Source organism: Fringilla coelebs (assembly GCF_963513975.1).
Source record: "Fringilla coelebs genome assembly, chromosome: 8".
In the NCBI taxonomy this organism is placed as follows: Eukaryota; Metazoa; Chordata; class Aves; order Passeriformes; family Fringillidae; genus Fringilla; species Fringilla coelebs.
In genome coordinates, this window is record NC_140066.1 from 6,612,455 (window position 1) to 6,634,584 (window position 22,130).

Sequence of the window (22,130 nt, forward strand, 5' to 3'; positions counted from 1 at the left end):
TTTTTTTTCCTTTTATATTCACAATAGCTTTCAAAAAGCAGGTCAAGTTTAGTAGGCGCAATGATGATTATATTAAACCATGTTTCATGGCCCTGCCTACAGACACTATTACTATCCTTAAGAATAGTATTTTTATTCTATTTCATTATGCAACACAAAGAAGCAGCACCTGGAATGTTACCACAGTTTAGATACTTGTATCTTATACAGATTGATAGCCTTCTGAGATAGGATTTTGGAGTTTCACATACTCATACAATACATCTCTATGACTGGATCAAGCAGTAAAACTGCTTCCAAATGATATCCTACTCCTACTAACCACAACTGGTGAGACACCAAGTCACTTTATCAGTTGCTCACCCTGCAAATGAGATGCAGAGGTTAAGTAGCTTATTGAACTGAAACTCTACAGATGATCTAGTTTACTTGCTCATTAATGAGAATTTAAGTACTTAATACTTTTCCCCCCTTCAGTTAAATAAAAGGCTTTGGTGACAGCAGGCTTAAATAAATATCTAGTCTGTTTCCTTATGAATGGCATATGCCATTTCACATCCTGCTCACCTCTAAATTTGCTGTTATGGATCTACAATGACTAAGCTGCACATTACAGATTAATACTAGCAAGGAGCTTTACAGTAAATAGTTCCTGTGCTTGTTCAGCAGTTTCTGTCTAAATTGTGTATCTGTACAATTTAATCTGAAGACCACAGCAAGCACTTAAAAAAGCTGGGCGTACCTATTACACCTTATTTAAACTGTTTCTTGCTTCTTGGGTTCTCAGCAAGCAAATCACACTTCTATAACATGTAGAGCTGAGCAGCAGCATACAAAACCCAAAGTGAGCTGCTACTTCGATACAAAACTACAAAGTGAACTCTTGAAAGTTTTACTGATCCTGACAAAAAACCGAACAGGAACTTGATATTTTCAAGAACAAAGCCAGAAGTGCAGGGATCATCTCACTGGAGGTTATAATCGCAATGTAACTCACCTGAAGTGATAATGTATTTTTAATCAACAGTTTGAATCTAATATTTATTGATTAAATTTAAATGTTAATTTAAAGACAAAACCTAAATGCAACAGTTTTGCATAACACTTTTAGTCTAAAGGCTGTATTCAGACACCTGTTGGGCTTAGACCACATGTGCAAAATAGTTCTAGTAAGATTGTTCCAGTCATTAAAATATCATTATAACAGCAGTTTACACCATTAATTCTTCTCTTAAATGTAGAATTCATTTTACTACAAGCCAATTGGAACAAGTGTCCCTGACACTGCTATTTAAGCTGTTAATGATTCATTATGATAGTCATTTCAGAAATTATTTTCCAGCAATTTCTTCTCTTTTTTCCCCTCTGAGAAAAACAGCAAATGCTGTCCAGAAGTGGTAGAACTAAGCATTACTGGTGCACTAATTAATCCACTCAAAATACCCAGAATTCCTTCCTTGGGATAGGGAGGAACGCACCATATCAACAGGACAAACATTTAAGGGATTTTATCAAAAACTGTGGCAAAACACCATCCTAATAAGCCTGTGTTTAGGCACAGTAAGATATTTGACTTGATCTGATTCACTGAGCCAGATAAGCAAAACATTTTGATCAAATCCTTACTAAACAAATCAGGTCAACTGAAATGATTCACAGAACAATTGTATTCTTCTGTATTTCACTAAATTGAGAAGAAATCCCATTGTGGGTTTTTAAAATGTGAGAATTAAAAATAAAATGTTCTTTCATTACTAAAAATTATGAGTAACTATATTTGCCTAAATGAAACATTTTCATTTCAAGTCACATCTTACCTCAAAATTGAAAATTCCAGCACTTTAAATATTTTTTACTCCATTTAATTCTTACCTCTGTCTATGATTTTCTTCCTTCAATACGCCAGTTTATCCACAGCATCCTGCTGATTACAAGTGCAGCATAATTTGCTTTCTGAAATACAAACTTGAAACCAGCTCAGATCCAAAACCAGTTACCTAGGAGGAGTCAGTGGTAGATCAGGCAATGTCCAACTTTCTACCACCACTGTGTTCTCTTTCAGCAGAGGAAAGAGCTTTTCCACCTGGTGCAACCCAGGAAAAGGCTCCAGGTACATTGTTTCCTGACACAGCCCAAGGAGGAAAAAACTTCTGACATTGCAGAGAGTTTTTCCTTGTCCTAGTTATCCTTTGGAGCCTAAGCCAAACTTTTAATACAATAAAATTGCAAAAGAAAAAAATAATAACTAAAATAAAACGTCTGTTATCTCACATGAGAAACAACAGTGTTTAGTAAAACTTGAAAATCTTGGGGAAGTAAATAGATTTCTGCCAAAACAGTTCAACTCTGGCAATGAACCACCCAAACCAAAGTTCTGTTAGAGAAAATGAACAAACCACACCCAAAAAAAGCCTCCCAACAACAAAACCCAAACAAATTAACAAAATAATTAAAGAAAACAGGAAAATATTGTTGTCTTTTCCTTTCAAAGCAGTTCAAAGCTAGAACATAAGCAAAACTATGATCTCAGAAAAATTCTCCTTCAGGGAAATTTTTCAGGAACACAAAGAAGCATGGTTCTGTGCTTTTATGTGCCTACATACACACAAAAAGAGAATTTACAATATTCAGTCTTCAGCAAGCAGGATGTGGATCAGCAGGACCATAAAAACTTTGTAGTCCCAGAAGTAATCAGTCAAAGGTGTTTTTTTCTCATCATCTAACTTTTTTAAAAGGTGTAGATTATTATTATGTCCAGTCACACTTGTTTAACATCTCAAAATATTATTTTCCTGAAAACCAAAGCAGAAATAGTTTTCTTCATAGATAATAACTGTAGGGTATATTAGCATACTTGTCAGATACAAGTCCACCAAAGCCCAGGTACTTTTCTCCCATATTCCCCCTTATAATAGAAATATTGTAAGTCCATCAACTACTACAGAGCTCTTAGGAGAGAGACAGAGGAGCTCAGAGGATGCACTGACCGACCACAGGACTGCTCACACTGAGGGCTTGTGGCATCACAGTTACACAGGACACAACCTTATCCCTGCAGGGACAGAACCCAAGCTGTCCCAGCTCCAAGCCAGGGACTCCAACAAAACCTGCAGCAGCAGCATCATCCATGCCCACAGTTCCTTCTGTGGCCTCTTGCAATCCCACCAGTTTCTTGAACACCTTGCAAGTAAGAACCAGGAGGGTCCCACCATGCCCCCTCTGGTGCAGAAGATAATTTGTGCATCAACAGCATACACAGCACACTTTGAGACTAAACTTAAAGCATGCTGTAACTGAATTACATCCCTAAGGAGACCATATGGCATCCTCTTTGCTAATGTTCCCTCAGCACTTCTCTGGAAAAAGTGCCTATAGCTCAGGATTGAAAAGAAAACATTGACAAAGCGTCTTCTCTGCACTGAATTAATACTGGGGGGAAAAAGAAAAATCAAATTTCACCTCCTGCAGTTTTGAATACCAGGTTTGGATAATAGCAAATCTTCTTTTATCAAGCCTGCACAGTCTGAAGGAACAGACAGGCTGCTGTCCTTGTTTCCCCTGTACAACTAACCCAGAGCTGCTGAATTGTTGCTGGCAGTGGCAGAGCCTGCAGCATCCTCTTGCCCCACAGCCTCCTCCTCTCCTCCTTTACCATTGCCAAAGCTTCTTCCAGCCCGAGTTGACATTTGGTGATGTCATTGGGGCCCTTTTTCTACTCTGGCACCTCACATCAATACCACCTTTCTGTTCTCTTTTAAATCACATCTATCTCTAATTGGCCTTTTCAAGATCATTAGCATCAAAATTGCCAATATAGAGCATTCTGTGTAGGTTGCCTTGCCAAGGGGACACTCATTCATGTTGACTCCATTCCTGCATTAGCTGGGCTTCATACATCTGCAACCCATCACCTCATTTGGAGCACATGCAGACAGTCCTTATTCTGGGCTCTGGCTTTTTGAAATACTTCCAATGCATGAGTTTCTTTGCCTGCCTGAGTCTGACAGCAGGTCATGGTTGTTATTTGCTCTTTGCTCATGTGGCTGATTCACCTTCATGTCATGTCATACAGTAAATTTTCAATTCTCATTTTTAATGCCACAATAGGTTATCACTAGGTGTCATAAAAGTTAACAGGGGTACAAACTTGCCCAACTGTATGCAGCTTCTGAGCCAAGCCCTTCTTTAAGAACTTAGTGACCCACTTCTGTTAGGCAGCAGCTCCAAGGCTTTACTTTTCAGACCTTGATTAGCTATTCATTAACATGGCAAAGGCCAAGTCATTCAGCACAAAAATGTTCTTTTTATCTTGTGTGTCAAACTGAGAAGAAATTATTTCCCACATTGTGAAGGCTCTTTAAAAACAGCAGCACTGAAAAACCATTAAATCACAGCCAACAGAGGTTTTACAGGAAACATTTTTGTACACAAACACAACACTGAAGGACAATGGATCTCCACAGAGCCAGCAAATTCTGCAGAGGTAAGAGATGTTTTACCTAGACAAATAAGAGCTACCAGAACATCATTTTGGAAGAGAAAACAACAAAAATCTGCTAAGAATGCAGCATGGAGACTGCAGCATTGCAGGGATCCTTGATGTGACACAAAATGAAAAGGCAGGCTGGCTGTGCAGTGCTGCACCACTGCAGCACAATGCCATGCATGTCACTGCATCATAACACAGAGGACACAGTCCCTGATGCCACACCACCAAATGCCAACCTGACCCAACTGATTGTCACCTCCTCATGAAAGGCTGCACAGAGCCCCAGACAAGCATTCTGCAGAACCACTGGACAAATAATTTCAAAATTTTACTCTGAGTGAAGGAAACCAACATTTTTCCTCCCATGCTTCCAGCCAACCTGAGTTCTGATTGCCATAATGCTGCAAGGAGACAGTTCTCTCTAGTGAATACCCAAGAAGAAGAGGAAACTCCCATAATCAAGCTGTTGTTAGTCTGATGTTAATTAGAGAGAGATTTTATAATGCAGTGTTTGACATGAAACAAGAGCCAATGAAAAATGCTTTTAAGGAGTAAGGCCTCCAGAAAACACTAGTTCCCTGTTCATCCTGATACAATTCAGTAAGATGCTAGCTTAGATTGCTGTTTCTCATTTTTACTACTCTGAATTTAAATATGCTAAGCAAAACCCATAAACTAACCATTTCCTATTTAAATCATTTCGAGAAAAACACAAAATGAAGGGGACACATGAACTGACTTCATGAATCAGTATTCTAGACTGACAACAATAATTTTTTTCTCTTAAAAAAAAGCCCCAAACATTAGTGGCAATCTTATATTTTCCACTGTGCTCCCTAAAAAAAATAAATTCACTTCTGTCTTAATTCAGCATTTCCTCATTAAAAGCAAAGTTGAGAGCTTAAGTTTTCCCTCCTACGCCTGCCTTGCCTTATTAACTCACCTCTCTTACCTGTCAGTGAAGAGAAGGCTTAACTTAGCAATTTTCTCTGAGAACTCTTAGTGTCACTTGATGTTCTATTCACTTCCTACAAAGTATACTCAAAGTATATTCTTTATTCACAATGTTTTAATACTTTTGCAGCTTTGTTACATTTTCTCCCTGGTGTGATGCATCCTTCTTCTCAACACCTTTCTCAACTAGGAATCAACTCTCAACTAGAGATCTAAAGCTGAAGGGAAAGAAGCGTTTTGCAAAGAGACTAGAGTGACTGTAGATGCCTTGGAGGAAATTAAATGAGTTTCTGCAGTGATCAAGAATATCACACGAGTTATAGTTGCCCAGTGCAAAGCAGTTGGATTTTCCCTGATGAGCACTTGCCTTGTTGCAGCCTTTTTTGCACAGTATCTCAGAGTGAGGAGCTGCACAGGGATCCATCTGTGGCAGTAGAAAGAGGAAGCACATGCTTAGAGGGCTACAGACGACTGGTTTGCTCTGGGATTCAGCACTACTGCACAGAGCATAATGCTTAAATGAATCCAGAAACAGGAACTTTGCCAAAGGCCACTGAAATTCCCCACAAAAAACAAGGTGTTCACTGTAAAATCGATGAGGGTATCACTCAAATTAAAAACCCATATGGATTGGCCCCCAGGTGTAAAAAACATGAGCTATTTTCTCCACTATAAGGTTGGTAGCTCATTTTGCTTGCCCAAATCTCCCATGAAGACGGGTCACACTGTTAATTGCTGTATAGAAACCTCAGCACATCAACAGTCCCTCTTCCAAACAAGTAATACTCCTGATTGCCTCAATGCCACAGGTAAATATGAGCAGAGCTGGCAGCACAAAGATCAACACACAGTGAAAGCTGGTGGTTACCCACACCACCCACAGCGGGTTGGATGATTCCACAACATGATTTGGAAAAGTGTTAACACTAAAACACAAAGTGATACCTTCATTTTAATGAAGGAAATTGCATCTGGATGTCAGAAATCTTAGAATGACCCTGCTATTATTGAGGTTTAAGTTGTTCCCTAGTGTTTTGAGTTTTCAAGGATAAAAATTTCATAACTGCTATGTCCTACTGTAGGCAGAAACCTGGAAAGTGCAGGGAAGAATGAAGAACCACACAAAAACTTAAAGATTAAAAAAAAAAAAGGGCAGGAAAAGGGGGAAAACATTCCATGCAAGCAGTCTTTTTACTTTAGCAGTAGAGGCTGTTGTTTTGCAGATATCTCTTTTCTTTTATGAAGCAGGCAACAGACCCACTCAATAATCTTTTAGACAGTAAAAAACAGCAGCAGCTGTCTTATTTTGAAGCAAGGGAAAAATGCAGTTGAGATTGAATGTATCTGCTGTTATGATAGTCCATGCCTTTTCTTGAAAGAATGAAAAAACAAAAAGGAAAGGGAAAGAGTTTCTGTTTGAGACAAGCTGCTTTCTTACATGCAGCCTCCTATTCTGAGGCTAGAAGGTTCAATGCCTAGGCTTAAACCCCTCCAAAAGCTGGACATTGTTCAGCTGCTTTGTGGTCACAAACTCATAGCAGTGTTAAAAGAAGTCACCTGAAGGGTTTTGAAAGAAATCAAAGAAGTCCAAAGGGAAAAAGGAATAACATTGAGAAAGATGAGGTGGTAGGCAAGAGTTGGAAGATAAAGGGCAGTAGGTTTCAAGCAAGTTCTCTGCAGCTGATTAACCTTAGACAAACACAACCCTTCCAGCCTACATCTGCACACAACAACTGCAAACCTTTCTAGGAGTATAAAAATGATGCTTTCTGGTACAAGCATGGCTCCTGATGCATGCAGTCACAGTTTCTTCACCTACTCTCAGCTTCAACATGCTGGAGGGAGGCTCCCCAACTTCCACGCAAATGCAGTCAGATTTCAGGATATGTAGAAAAAAGTGAAACTCTAATGCAAAGAAAAGTGCTCAGTTATCCCATAAGATATTGGAAACAAAACCCACTCAAGCCCTAGACCAGAGGAGACAAACATGCTTATTTGTCTGCATTAACAAATCCTCCTGTCCAATGGTGAACTTTCAGAACAATGGGATTCCCATTGCTCTGACAATCTCATAGATTTGCAGTTTGGGTTTTGGGTGAGCTGTCTACAAGGCTGTTAGAAAAGCTGTAGTCAATATTAGCTTGTTCAAGCTATTACTGCAGTATTTTTCCTTAGAAAGTTACCTAACTTTATGTATCTATCCAAACACTGGACTTACTCCTACCTTTAAGTACTTCATTATAGTTGTTTGTCTTTCTTCTTTCAGCAAGAAGTCTGCAAGAACAACTAATGCAGTTCCTGCAATATCATTCTTTTCATTAGCTCACATGAGGTGCTCTGAGACACAGTCAGCAACAGCACATACTCAAAAGCAGCTATAATATGTATCCAGGTTTTAAGGAACAATGCAGGTTTGTCTGCAAGGTTCTGGTTTGCCATTCTTTTTCCTTATAATTCTTTATTCCTCTAAACACCCAAAGCCACAGCAGCCACTTCACATTCACTACTGCCCACTTTAAAAAGCAAAGGAAACCAGTGGGTAACACCCACAATTTCAAACCCAACAGGTCCCCAGAAGCAGGCAAAGACTAAGCATACCAGGTGGTAGACACAGCTTTTTCCTCTCCATAAGCTTGCTCCTCAAACACCCAGACTTGTTCAATGCCCCAAGAATTAATCAGATCCTTGAGCACGCTCATACATAGTACAGAGGTGGCTGAGAAGAAATTAATTTGGCCTGTGGCATCCAGAGAAAGAAAACCTTGCACTGTAATATCCTCTCTTTACATGTTAAGGGCATGGGGTGGATCTGCCACCTGATGACCTTTTTTATTTGGTTAATTGTAGCAGATGAGGCAGCCCTGAGGTGCTATTGCTCTCAAACACTTACTCACTACCTCTACTGCATTCCAGCAGTGTTTTTTGCCACAGCTTTTGCTATCTAGCAGCTACAAATCACTAAAAATCACTAGGATTTCTTTGCAGGATTTAGGGATTGTCCACAGCCAAACAGCTTCTAGGACAATACACACCTTGGTCAAACACAAAAGCATCTGAACTACACATGCATCCTTGTAGAAAACAGTCTCAGTGAGCTAAATTTACATATTTCAAAAACTTTAAGTGAACAAAAAACCCTTCTAACTTACCAGTCCAACTTCACTAGAGGGCACAGACTTGTGTCACAGGGAAGACTTTTACCCTTGTGGCTTTGGAAGCAGAGAGATTCATTCAGGGAATGCCATAAACTGAATAACTGCCCCCAGTGTTGGGACTGGGATGTGATATAATGCCTTTCTCAAAACATACAGCTAACAGAGTGCTGTTCAGGAAGTGCTTCCAGTATTTTGTTACTGCTGTTGAGAGACTCAGATTTATAATAAACACTGGTTAGAAGGAACACTGATTCTGCTTCTCTCACTAAAAAGCCACTCCATAAATTTGGAATGAATCATCTCTCTGTACTTTATGTACAAACAGGATCCCACATTATTATCAAGAGGAATAATGAATATGTGGAGTGGCTCACTTGGAAAGAGCCAGAATGCTAATTCAACTGGCTTTGGTAAGGAAACCAGTATCTGGTCTACCAGCACGGCAGGTTGGGAAAAGCTTTAAGGAAATAAGGCAGGAGCTTCTGGTAAATATATTCCTCACTGTCCTGGTCTGTTTAATACCTTTCAGTTTGCACTTCCCTAGGTAACCTCGTGAGGCTATCTGATGAGCACTTGTTGCAAGCAGGCCTTGAGGTCACTTGAGCAATGAAGCAATCCCAAATTATACTGTCAAACTCTTATTAACCTTTTCCAGCATTCTGTGTCTAATGTGTGCCAGTTAGAGGTTTTATATTCTTTGAACCAAAAACCTTTTAGGGAGTCCCTCAAGACTTCTAAATTTTTATTTTTTTTTCAAGACTGAATTCTAACTTGCTGTCAATAAAATGATGGAAAGTTAGTATTATTACAATAAATGGACACCAGGTACAGTTCTGGGGGCATTGCAAGGCCACACTCTCCTGTGCTAGAGAGACATCTCCAGGGCATTGGCTGCTTCTTCTTAACCTTGCACAGGCTATCAGTGACTACATTTGCTTAAGAGCACTTACATATGGAAACAGCCTGTGCTCAAAAAAACCCCAAATGCCACATATTGTCCATAGTTCATCCAATCACTGCTTTCTCCAGACAGAGGGACTCAAAAGACCATCAAAGTAGGCTCAAGAGCAGCATTTCTACAGCAAGTAAAGGAAAGCATAGATCCTCTTGCTGCTGCAGAAACATTTCACTGAATCTGGACCATCAGAAGATGGCATGGCTCGCCCAGAAACTCAACAGGAGCTGCAGAGGCATGCAGGAATACTGTGAAGAAAAAGCAGTGCTCAATGGCCCAGCACATAGAGCAGGCTGCTGGCACAGCAAGTTGGTTTTGGACCCAGCTCCAAGGACAGCAGAGACAGCTGTTGTTAAACACTGTGCATTTGCTCATCTCTAAAAGGAGCTCTCACAAAAAAATCATTTTGTGCTCAGATCACTGTGTATTTAAGTGAACAACACACACGTTCTTTAGAAATAATTAACATATCATTAATATCAGGTGAATTAACATTCATCAGTGTTTGTGATGATGCTTGTAAAGCATTCAGAGAACTTTCTACTGCAGAAGGGCTGCAGAGCAATACCAGTAACTTTCATCCTTCCACTATGAAAAGCCAAGTGCCCACCTCTAAAATGAAAAGCAACTTGATGCAGACAGTGAAGATACAACCTTCCAGAGACGTTCAAGTCACAAATCTTATAACAGTTTCATCTTCCAGACTGCTACCCACATTTCCATGTGGATTAGAAAAGGCAGGATAACAAGAAAAAGCAAGCCCACCAAAGAATGCTGTGCACAGCCTCTCCTTAACACACTGCCACACAAACTGACTCCAGCTAAGGAGGTTAAGCCCACAGGGGCAGACACAGAGCTGCACTTTTCCACTAATCAGCCCCACATGCCCTGACAGCTCCAGCACAGTCAAATCTCTCAGCCTATTCAAAGAAAGCAAGAAGTGAAAACAAATTGCCCAAGACGTGGGAAAAAAGGTTGTTTTTCTCCCTTGCTCAGCCCTCCAAATACTTGCTTTTAATCCTCCCTCTTGGGCCGGGTTATGTTTCCAACCACTGTCAGGGACTTCACAGATTTCCATGCTGGCAACCCCAGTAGCCTCACTGCCGATCCCATTTCTCAGCTGTTCCTTACTGTCCAGCCTGACCACCTCAGCTCAGAAACAGCAGCCAAAAAACTCACCAACAACCCCCCACCTCAGCACTATTTTTCTGCTTTTACCAGTTTTACTTTTTTTGCAGTCTTCAGAGGTTTTCCCCACTGACCTTTCTTACTCTTCTCTGATTCAATAGCACACATTTTAAGGCACAAAATCTGCTTAATGAACATGAGCAGAGTTAAGAGTCAAAATCAGTAGCTTTATTCTGGAAAGAACATTGATATGAGAAACTCCCAGAGTACTCAGACCCTCAGGCAACATCTCCTAGTGATATTTCCTGCAGTGGCTGTCAGAAAACCTGCTCTGTGTTTTATGGAAGGCCTGTTCTGCTGTACAACAGCTTTAAAATCTCAGGCTCCCACAGTGGGTATGGGCTGGTCACACATGACCACAAGCTTCTGGGTGAGCCTTAGTACAAGAAGTTGTGTTGGTTTTTTCTGGGCCCATTTCCTCCAAGTGGAAGGTAAATACATGTACAATACATGGTACAATATGAACTTCACAAGGGCTGAGGGATCACTGATGTGCCCAAGTCACAGAGCCCTTAGTAAAGGAACACCTTCCACAAGTGTTTGCTCCAGGTAAGGAAGCTCCACCTGGCCCACATCACCCCCAGGACATGTCTGACTGCAGGAGATGCCCACACTGTGCTGGTTCTGTTCCCTTTGCTCTGTTCCAAGTAAAACCTTCTTTTCAAGTTAAAAATCTCTGCTTCAAGGAACTCAGATTTTGTTTTTCTTTTCATATCAACTCACACACTTGCTTCATTCCTTATCCTCAGGTATTTTCTGCTTTTTAAATTACAACAAACCAGCCTTTAAAACTTATCAAAAGCCACTTCTCATGCAGTAGGTAGTTTTCTTTTGTCTTTAACACAAAAGTCTTCAAGTTTAGTTATGTCAGTATATCACTACAGAGAGGAAGGCTTGAATGTAACAGACTCCAATCTTCTTCACTCATATCCAGCAATTAGCAGATGTAAAATTAGCAGATGTTAAAAACAGCATCATTTCAGAGTGAGCCTTTCCATACTTACATGCAGGAATTAATTTGGAAACTTAGACTCGGTACAGCCTCACAGTTCTCCTTGCTGCAGGAACACTTGGGTTGGTTCACCATCCTTTCCTGTTAAACATCACACCATCAAGCCCCTTCCAAATATCTGCTGCTGCCCCGAACTCCCTCTCTGGTACAGCAGAATGCTTTGCAAAAAAGTAATTCTTTATATCCAGAACACTGCTGCCAGCTTAACAAAAATGGCACCAGAGAGTGTCACCTCCATCACATCCTCTGCAGCTTCCCTCTGCATTTTAAAGATTATTCCTATTATAGAAGTGTTTTTCCCAAGGAAGAAAACAAGTCTGAACATTAAATCAGATTTACATTTCAATCTCCATTCTGAAGTCAAACTATTTGACACAGGTTGAATTTCTACAACAGCATATCCCTAAGAAATAACCACACTCTCCAGAAGCTCTTACAATAACAAAAATTTGGGCTCAGAAATTTTATGTTAATCTATTAACTATTTCTTAGGGAAAAGAAGCATGAATCATAGAATTCCAGGATGGTTCCAGGGTTGGGAGGGACCTTGAACACCATCCTGTTCCAACTCCCCTGCCAAGGGCAGGAACACCTTTAGACCAGGTTGCTCCAAGGCCCGACCAATCTGGCCTTGAACACTTGCAGGGATTGGGAAGTGGATATATTTATCCAGCTTCTGTCACAGCATTACCCATAGTATTTTTTAACTAAGAATTATGAACCAGGAAACGGTCTAGGAGCACCATGAAAATGTACTTTCTGCTTTATTTATAGAATCTTTAGCAGAAAAATCTTTGTCTTTCAAACAATTAAGCCATCACCTTTTTTTGTTAGCTTTCCTGAAGTGTGATAAAAACCACTTCATTAAAGCACCTTGCTGGCAGTGGCCCAGTGTAAGTTAAACAAAGGCAAGCAGCTAAACCAGAGTTTTTAGACCTAGATGTGAGAAATAGATTTGTAAAGAATTTTTTAAATTTGACAGAAAGTTCATATAGTCTTGTGCTTTTGTAGGTAAACATTGAGATAAAGTGTGTTGACTTAAGAAGGTTATGGAATAGAGATGATGTTGAGAGAGAGAATTAGAACTAAGTTTAAATGTGTTTTAAAATATGGCTTAGTAAAAAGATATTTTAGAGAATTAGAACTGTGAAAGATGTATTGTAGTAGGAATACAAGGGGGAAAAATACAGGTGATTGTGTTAATAATAATATTGTGTGGTAAAAGTTAATAGGTTGAAAAACATTTATAAAGGTATCATAACTAGGAAATAAGTTCATTTTTGATGGAATAACATTGAGTTTCATATTTCTTGTGTCTCACTATTGAGACTAATAATAGAATAAAATCTTTTGAAATGCTTCTCAGTTACCTTGTTTCTGTAAAAGCTGAGAAAACTGACAAAATGGTGCTTCTGTTGTGAGGAAGCCATAACTCAACTGTCTGTTGATCAGTTGGAAGGCCTCAAAGTACTTTTTGTTCAGTGCTACTAAGAGGAAGCAAGGCCCTAAGGAATTAGTTCTTCTCCAAGGAAGAAGCAGAGAGACTTCTGCCTGCATCAACTCAGAGAGAGACCAATATTATCTTACCGCACATCTTCAGGTAGGGTTTGGGGTACATCAACAGGCACAAGGTGTCCAAACAACCCAGAGACCTTTATAAAAGCCTTAAGGCTCTGATAACCTAATTCTTATAATGATTCAAAACAAGAAGCAAGCAATTTGTCATCTTGAGTTCAAAAGCAGTTTCCAACTACAGGTAACACTTCTCTGTTCACCTTCTAAGACCTAGTTAAACCCAACCTACACAATGCTCTTACCGTAAACAGGAATAACACCACCACCAGGCCACTCCCTGCATACCAGACTTTGATTAACATATTTAAACAATTCCCAAAACTGCATTCCCAGAATTTCCCAGCTGTATTCCCAAAACTTCCCTCCCCTTCAGTCCTAACCAGAAACCTCAAACAGAACCATGATACCTTCGCTGCTCCCCACTTTCACAGCCTATAAACACTAATACCATCCTCACCTCACCCAGAGATCTTCCCCCTGCACCTTACTAAGAAAAGAAGGGAGAACTCTATTAACAAAAAAGAGAGAAATTACTCTATTAACATTTAAAAAAAGACATTATCTACCAAAAAAAGTACAGAAAACCACATAATTTACAAACTTATTGATAGAGAAATTGAACAAAACACAAGCTGTAGTTCAAAAGATGACTTTGACCAATCACATCCTAGCCCCATAAATACAAAAGAACCAAATTCAATTCCTCCTACTCCTATCTCAGAAAATAACTCAAAAAGACTAATCAAACTAAGATTAGATGCAAGCTCATACAAGACAAAGATTTTAATTCACCATAGAGAGAACCAGTTAAATATAAGTAAAGTAATATTAATCCTCAGTAATAACCTATACATAATATTAAAGAGCTAAAAAGACTAATAAAAACAACAACTTCAACTCCCCACATTTTAATAACGTAATAAGAAATACATATGATTCTTATAACCTAACACCCTCAAACTACCATAATATTTCTTCCATAATTTTAACAAACTCACAATATATTCTGTAAAATTTAGAATAACAAAACCATCTTGACAAATGGATAGAAAACTATACTAAAAGTCCTAATACCCAACTAACAATCAGTCAATTAACTAGAGAGCCTCCAAATGATAAAGATAAAAACCAAACTAAATCCCTTTCTATAACAATAAGATATTAAAAATACAACACATAAAACTCTTTAAACTCTGCAACCTACAAAAAACCCATAAGAACCCCTATTCTCTAATTCAACAAACCAAAATTAACCTTATAGTACCTTTTTAAAATCACTTAACCAGTTCAAAAACAATATCCTAATAAAATAACACATCCTTATCTAATTAAAAACCTTACCTTCTCAAATACAAACAATAAATATAAAATATTGATTTTAACTATATCAAACCAACTCCCAACAATACCACAAATACTCTCTACTTACAATAAACTAAACACTCCACAACATATCACAACTATACCAACTAAGACACTAAGAAAACAACTTGAAAAAATCCCAAAACTCATTAAAAAATAAATTCCAAAAACTGATTAAAACTCAAACCAAAATTAGTTTAAAAACACTCACTACTTTATGAGTAAAGCCCATTAAAAACATATTTTAACTATTAAAAACTTAGGCATTAAAAGAAATTATTAAACAAAAAAAAATCAAAATTACCTAATATTTACCCTCAATACAAAAAGATCATCACACTAATCACTATCACCCCACATAAATGAGAAACCTCTATCAAGAAGCTTCAAAAACAACCACACAACACCACCACATAACAAATAAAAATTCCATCACAAAAAACTCAACCTAAACCAAGTACAATTTATAAAATCACCAATCATCTCCCAAACAACCCCAAAACTTTCTACCCCCAAAAAGGCAACACAAACTAACAATTTCTAAATTAACACACCTTTTAAAAATGTTTATCATAAACTTATACCCACAAGAGTAACTAATACTACACAACAAAAGCATTTTAATTATTAACAGAAACAAAAACATAATTCTTAAATTTTCAGTTCTTCCAACTATTATTTAAAAAAATTATAACAAAAAACACTAATAGTTTCAACTCTTACTTACTATACTCCAGTAGTAATTGAACCAAAGCCACTAATAACTATTACATTACCAAATCGACAGCAGGGTACCTTTTTACAAATAAAAAGTTCTTTGGTAGTGTTTGAATCATTTTGGAAATTTTCACACTTGCATTTTAATGAGCAATTGGGACAAGAGTGCTATTTGCCAATTTATAAGTCCAGATGCAACTTTTATACAGTAAGAGCTAAACAGCCAATGCATGGTCTAGGGAAATGCCAGAACACAGGTTAGGTTTGAAAGTTGGTGACCTAAAGATAGTTATTCACCAAGGACTGCAAAGTAAGAGAAAATATAGTTTTGAAGGACAGCGTATTTGTATGTATTTATTCCTGAAAATATAGAATAAGAAAAGGGCATCATGTGCCAAAAGCCAGCAGCAAATAAAACCTGCAAGGGCTGACACAGACACTGGCAAAGCATTACTGACATCTAGCGCTACACCACAGCTTGTCAGCATTGAACGTGCACGGCATGCGTGCAATAGAAGCACCTATTTCTTTCCGATTCAAAGAGAGCTCAAAGCAATATTTGAGACAGCACTAAAATAAAATTTTACTAGTCGGGACTTTTCCCATTTTGGCAAAGACTGGAAGCATCCTTTCACAGTCATGCACTACAAAGGAGCTGCAGTATCCACCAGTATATAGAAATCTTGGCTTCTACAAGTTGTCTCACCTGACATTGTTTCAGCATAAAAGCAGGCAGCACTTTACTCATAGTCCTGAACCCTTATTTGGCCTGTGCTTGACCTTCCTCTACAGGTCCCTACAGGAACACAATAGCCAAGAAGGAGGTGACAAAGTGCAGGCAAACCCTGGCAGATCAAAGCCAGGATTTTGTCACAGCATAAGCCACATATCACCTCAGAAGGCTTCAAGTGTCCGCTCTTCTCCTTCTTTAGCCCAGCCTTTTATACCCCTCATTGTTCCTGCATTGCACCTGTGTGCCCTCGCTGCCTTTTCATGATTGATCAGCACACCTCGGCACTCCATGTCACATTGCTTTTGTTATAGATACATGTTATAACATCGGCTTTTCACAAATATTAAAATGGATATTGTATGTGTAGTGGTAAAGTAGCTTTGTTATAAAGATACCACTTTTATTTCTGTTAATTAAGCTTAGACCTAGTAGTGAAATAGCTGATACAAGTATGCTTGTGTTAAAATGCCTGCTTGGTTGGGATAACATCCAATGAACACAGGATGAGGACACCTGTACAGAGGTGCCAGCTATCAGCACCCACCGTCTGAAGACAGTGTGGACTAAGACCCAAAAACTGCAGGTGATAAGAATGGACTAAAACCACAGCCAAGGAGTACACAAGCTCTGAAAGGGCAGATCCAAGGAGGAGATATGCTAAACAACTCTTGGAGCATGTAAACTAGTTTGGGGGAAAGTTTACAATGCATAGGGTCTATGAATATGCAACAGGCATAAGGGAAAGTATTTAAGGGGCTGAGTGCCAAGACACACCCGGCCGTTTTTAACCCTTTGCTTTATTTCTGTCTCCTACTGTCTTTTTATTAAACTTTTCTAATTTTACCAGGAAAGTGAACCTTGTTTTTCACACTTTCAATACTGTGCACCTGCTTTTCACAGCTGTACCCGCTGGGGATGAGGCTCGGCCGCAGCCCCTCTCCCGATTCCCACAAACTCTGTGCCCACAGGATTTGAGCCCTCAGCGCACCCGACGGATCCGCACCGCTGGGACAGGATTTACCTCCAGGACTTCAGAGCAGATCCCAGCTTAGATGAGAGCGCTGTCCGGCAGCACACTGATGCGATAAGCTCCAGGCTGTACCTTTTTTGCACTTCCAAAACAGCAAAACAAGCAACACAAGGGAGTTCTGCCCCGCAAAACCCCACGACAGCGCCTCCTGTCACTGCACAGCCCAGCCTGCAGCTCCCCTCAGGCGGGGGGAAAACAAACGCCCCTCGGGCCGGGCTCCAAGGGCTAAAACAAACTCCGTGAGCCAGGCTCCAAGGCTGTGGGTGCAGGCAGAGACCTGAGCATTGGCAAAACTGAAATTCACCCGGCGATCCGCAGCTGCGTGCCCGCGGAGCGGAGCGGCCGCGGGGGCTGGGTGGGCGCTGAGGGCAGCCCCAGCCGCTCCCCGCGGGGCCCAGAGCCCGGCCCGGCCCGGAGCCCAGATGTGTGCTCAGGTGTGCTAATGGCTTCACAAACGAGTCCAGGGCTGAGGGCAAGCGTGTCAACGTCTTGGAAAGGCGTCTTTAAAAGTCTCTACAGACTTCAAGCCGCGGGTTTGTCACAGAGCCCACCTGACTGTGAAACTGACGAGCGGGTCGGTACAAGCCCGAGTTTCTGAACTCCGGGGGAAATGACGGAAACCGAGAGAGAGAGAAAACCCTGCGGCGGTGCACTCTCTCCCTTTATTCGAATGAAGTTGCGGGTGTACAAAAAATCACGTTCTGAAAAGCCAGTGTCCTTAGAGGAGACAGAAGAGTCCTCGAGGTTTGGGAAGACAGCGCCCCTTTTACCCCGAACCCCCGGCTGCACTTTGCCCTCTTCCTTTCCCCATGGGCTGAGGTACTGGGAAGGTACAGCCTTCCCAAACTGCCTAGCACGTGTTCCCCCTTAAATATATCATTTTCCCCCAAAGTTCAGAAACTCTGGCTTGTGCCAACCCATTTGTCTGTTCTGGAGTCAGACTGCCCGGGTTCCGTAACAAACCTGTGGCTTGAGGTTGGTAGAGGCATTGACATTAAGAATGTCAATTTCAAAGACGCTTATACTCATCCCCTCAGCCATGGAATTGTTTGTAAAGACACAAGCACACACCTTTCCTATCATCGGCACACAGAGCCAGCAGTCCCCAGGGCTGGGAACCACCCTCGTGAGAAGGGAGAGCTCTGCAACCTCCAGCTCAGCCTCTGACAAGACTTTTTTCATTGCTTTTTAGCCCCCAAAAAAGCACCTCCCAATACATAGTTAATAAGCATTGCAAAGCTTTGCACAGGTAGCTAAACGCTAACTTTGGTCAGTTTTGGTTTTTAACACCTCTGGTTTTAAATTTAACCACCCCCTCCCCTAATCACCATCTCTAAAACAGCAGTAGTGCTCAAAAGCCATGACAATCCATTAGAAAAAAAAAAATCCACACCACTATATATATTTCGTAGTTTTAGCAGTTCCCTTTTTTATCTGTTCCAGAGGAAATTGATACCCAGCACAGAAAACAGAAGTGGTCTCATACACTGATGAAAACCACCAAAGCTTGACCAGCAAAGGCATAGGTGAATACTGCATTCAGGGGCCTCAGTAACTACATTTGAAGCTTAGAGGTGCAGGGCTAAGTAAAACTATTTCATTTTTAATCACTCAAAAAAATATAGCTACCTTCAAATGGCCAACATGCCACCTCTTTAAAGTTTCATTTTGGCTGAGAGAAAAAAAATAAAAAGAAGCAGCTGTGCTGATACACTGAGCTTACAGCTCCCTCCAGAGTTTCTGCTGCTGGAGCCAGCTTGGAAACGCTGCTCTAAGTGCTGATGGAGCTGTGAGTAATTCCCTCAAATTTTCATCAGGAAGAAGAAATTTTCCCAGCCATTCCCAGCCACTGTGACAATAAAACTGACACTGCCCCAGACTTTCACTGCTGGGACCAAAGCTCCTACTAATATGTCAGACATTACACTAAACATGCACCCCTGGGAAAGTGCTCCTGCATATTAGTAGTAATTAATAATTAGTTCAAAGAGTATTTACCACAAATCCACTGATAGAAGAGCTCCATTACTTTGCCACATCTGGTGAGATAATCCCATTACATATTGATTGGTTTCTTTAATAGACATTTATAAAGCCAACAGATAAGCAGCAGCAAACCTGTCTTGGTCAGGTTTAATGCACTGTCCCCAGCATTTATTGAGGCAGAGCAGCTCTCCTTATTGTTGGCAGTATCTCAGCTGCTGCCTCCAAGTAAAATAGTTGTAGATCTCCCATTGGGGGAGAGACATTCAGGGAGGTTTTCAGCAGCCCACTCAGGAAACCTCCTTTGTCTTCACCTGTTTGTACACAACACACAGAGTATATCCAGCACCATGGGAGCACCACCAAATACTCTTATTATTGACAAGCCAAAATTTTAGCCTTACCTAACCAAATCTCCACTTTAACCTGAATACTGTACGAAGGACAAGTGTCCTTTCCTCCCCAGGTAATTGGAATGCTGATTTTAAGATGCCTCACCTGAAGACATCCCTCAGCTGAAACACAAATACACAGCATTTTCAAAAGGCTCCTGAAGGATGCAGAGCCCAGCTCATGCATCTAAATGGGGGGAAAAAAATAAAAATAATTTTTAAAAAATTAAAAAAAAAACCTTTCTGTTGCCAGAAAGTGCAAGAGAACCTGGGAGGGTCCAAGGCCTCCCCACCATGCTGACAGGCAGGAAAAATGCAGAAGATACTGCCCAAAACCCCCAATTATTCTCTGTGTGTAAGAAAGGTGCATGATATATTTCCCAGGTTTAGGGTTGCACAAGCCTGAATAGCTGTTAACATGTTTGGAAAGAATGTGCCAGTGGTAGAATTCCAAAGTGTCTGTTGGTGGTGAATTTAGCTCCTGCTGAAAGAAAGACAGGGAAAGAGGAAAAAAAACAAACAAAAAAAAACCTGAAGCAAGAAAAGAATCTCTAGAGGGTCACTAGAAATGCTGGAACCAGACAAGTCAAGAGGGTTGAGCCAAAATAGGACCAGAATTTCTGTCACTACATGGTTATGCTGGTGTGCTATATTGCTGTGTAGAAACTCTTCTTTTTGTTAAACTTCTTTATTTCAATGCACTTTAAGGGAGAATGCCCACCTTCCTGTAAATTAATTCCTCCTCTTCAGCCTAGTTCTCTCGCCTTGCCCTTTCTTTAGCTGATTGTCCATTCTGCCTTGGGTTCTATGCAGATATTTTCACTTAAGCAAAGCTAACATATATAAGGACTAAAAGTGAAACCTTCCTTTCCTGGTGGCAGTAAAGTTTTCATCCTAAATACCTCCTGGTTCACTTCTCAGGCTTTCCGGGCATCCTGCTGATCACTCTAAAACATAGCATAGCTGCTTTTGCACAGGTACTAGGTGAGGTGGAAGCCTTTAAAGTGAAAAAATACTCAATAAAGAAGTGCAAATCACGGGCATACTTAGGACTTCTGTGTCTTTGCTGTTTTCCTAGAGGCATACCACCCTTTGAAAATCAAACAATTCATCATTTTACTTCTCCAGGAAGAGTTTTAATAGTGTTAATACACTGGTGCTTCTGGTCATGCCCCAAGCAAGTGCATGTGAAAGCTGAGCTGTGACAAAGCCTGGCTGGTTATCAGCCTCCAGCAAGTTATCACCATTCCAAGGGAGAGACTTGTAATCTCCTTGCTCCAAATGTTGGGCTACCAATGTTAAAAATGGACACAAAAAGCTTCCAGGCAGGCTAAGAAGCAGCTGTGAGTTCCAGTTGATTAAATACCAATGTGTGGTTCCAGTCAGTGGGCTGAATTCTCTAGGAATCCTGACTGAGGGGAAGTGCAGGAGAAGGGCTGCATTGAACCATTTTCTTTGTAGCTATTCCTGGTTTGTTTCTTTCTTTTGAGAAGTAATTTTGTAAAATAGTACTTGGGCATGGTACCTGTTTGACAGCCTCCCATCTGCTGGCCCAATTTATATCCACAGAAACTGCTAAAAAATCAAGTTTTTATTGCCAGCCACATTGCAGTTTATATAGCTGTGGAAAAATGGGCTGAACTCAGTTCCTCCTTATGCTTTATCAACCAAAAAGTGTGCACTGACACCAACCCTTTACTGCCATCCAGGGCAACAGGCAACTGGCTGCCCTTCAGATACACTGCACAATACACAGGTGGATTTATTTGCTCTGTTCAAGGTCAAAGAAAGTGTAGAGATGGCCAGAGAAAAATGGGTATTTTACTTATTCTAGATTCCATTTACCTTCAAATCTTGTGCTGGCCTAAACCCCAAACAACAGTTACATTTAGAGGAAGTCTACTTTTGGGGATGGCAAGGATGAAAAATAAAAGCACAAACAGCAGAGCAGCAACAGGAGATAAGGGAAATGTCTGCTATTAAAGGTGAGACTTTTAAATGGCTCTCTAGACACTCCACTGTTAAAGAAATTTCCCTGACTGAGCATCCAGGACCACTCTGACACTCTTGCACCACCTGAGATGGACCAAAGCCCCTTCACAGCTGCACCCCACACTCACACTGGGTTCCCTTATGGGCTCCGACCCAGGTTTTCCATGGCAGAGTCTCAGACATTCAAGTTCTTAAAATAATTTAATCCTGGTGCAATTACCAAATAACAACTCCAGCTGGTTCCTTCAAGGAGGCACCCCAAAAAAAGGAACCCTTGGTTTTTATCCCCTCACAGTCTGAGCACAAAACTCTGGGGTCCTCTGCTCCTGCTGTGTCTCTGAGTGCCCAGTCTCCTGGCAGGGCCACAAGTCCCTGGGTCCCTCCTTACACAGAGGGTCAGCAGGTCACAGCCTTTGGCCCCAGGCTCCCCCAGAGCTCAACTTACAGCTCCCCTCAACCTACCTGCACTGAAAGGATTATTTAACACCCATTCCCCTCCCACAGCCCCAGTCTTTCCTCCACACAGAAGAGGCACTTCTCTCTCTAAATCCAGCCAAACTAAGGAAGCCAAGAGAGCAGAAAATTAGTAATTC